The sequence below is a fragment of the Pinus tabuliformis genome, chromosome 1_2 (assembly GCF_031772625.1).
Source record: "Pinus tabuliformis cultivar Carrire ecotype Pingquan chromosome 1_2, CPIR1, whole genome shotgun sequence".
NCBI classification, from domain to species: domain Eukaryota; kingdom Viridiplantae; phylum Streptophyta; class Pinopsida; order Pinales; family Pinaceae; genus Pinus; species Pinus tabuliformis.
The window spans coordinates 808105059-808106242 of record NC_142298.1 but is presented as its reverse complement, the minus strand read 5'-3'; the positions used below and the strand labels follow the sequence as shown (position 1 = coordinate 808106242).

Here is a 1184-nt window from a genome sequence, read left to right as displayed (position 1 = left end):
AACAACAATGCGGTCATTGACAACCCCGTGAAAAACGATGGCCTCATCGACATCGAGGAGCTGAGGGCTGCCATTAGTCCTGACACACGTCATCACTCCTGACACAGGTTTAATCTCTTTCATGAATTTCTTTAGGATTGAAATAACTCACTGAAAACAATGATGGATAGCCATAACTCCTTCTGACATGGGAATGTCAATCGGTGCCTCACAGTAATTAGTGCAAGAACAATGATGTGGGCTCTTCGCATTTCAATTCCCAAGGACCAAGCTTTTGATTATCTTGAGGGCTTCGAGGTAGTGAACACTAAAGATCCCATTAACGATTGGCCTTCACTCACAGTATCTTATTTTGAGCCTTCGACAATCACTCATGAGCGCACCAGCGTTCAATCCTCCACAACTTTCAAACTATTCCACATTCACTGTTTGGTCTCCACGCTCATAACACACAAAATAGGACCAACGCAACAACAAATTAGAACAGCATAACTAACTAAAACTCCACATTGCTGACCATGCCCAACAAGTACGCTGTGCTGGTGGGTTGCAATTATCCCAATATCGCATATGAACTTCACGGATGCATGCAAGACATACTGACGATGCGAGACTTGTTGATTGATCGTTATGGATTTCACCAAAAGAACATTAATCTCCTCATCGATTCGAGCGAGTTGCGTAATAAGAGGCCCACTGGCAAAAACATACACAATGCTCTCATCGCTATGGTTGGTCGTGCCAAGTCTGAATCAGACGTTCTATTTTTTTACTACAACAGTCACAACACTCGCTTTCCCTTGCCTGACACCGCCAACGATGTCAACGATAAAGAGTGTATTGTCCCATGCGATTACAACACTCACTTACAGTTGAAGATTTCTGATTTATAATGAAGGACGTGCATCTGGGAACAACTTTCACCTTGATTTTTGACAGTGGTGTAAGTGGAGGCTTGATTGACAATGACATGGAACAAACAGATTCAGATCAATAAATAGCATAGCGTTCGAGGACGAGAACGTTAATGCCATTGGACTCGTTGCTGGGCATAGTAAGACATCGAACCAATAACTCTGATATGGACGCTGAAGACATTAAAACGTTTCTGTATCTGGAATTTGGTGATGCAGCCAGCTACACAGTTAGAAGGCTGCTTAATTACATGGATGAGGTTAAACAAC

At 42.7% G+C, this 1184-nt stretch overlaps 1 pseudogene; it reads left to right on the top strand.

Annotated features, from left to right (window-relative positions):
* Positions 1-518: 518 nt before the first annotated feature.
* On the top strand, positions 519-893 carry LOC149208357 (metacaspase-9 pseudogene; annotated as a pseudogene).
* Positions 894-1184: the final 291 nt, after the last annotated feature.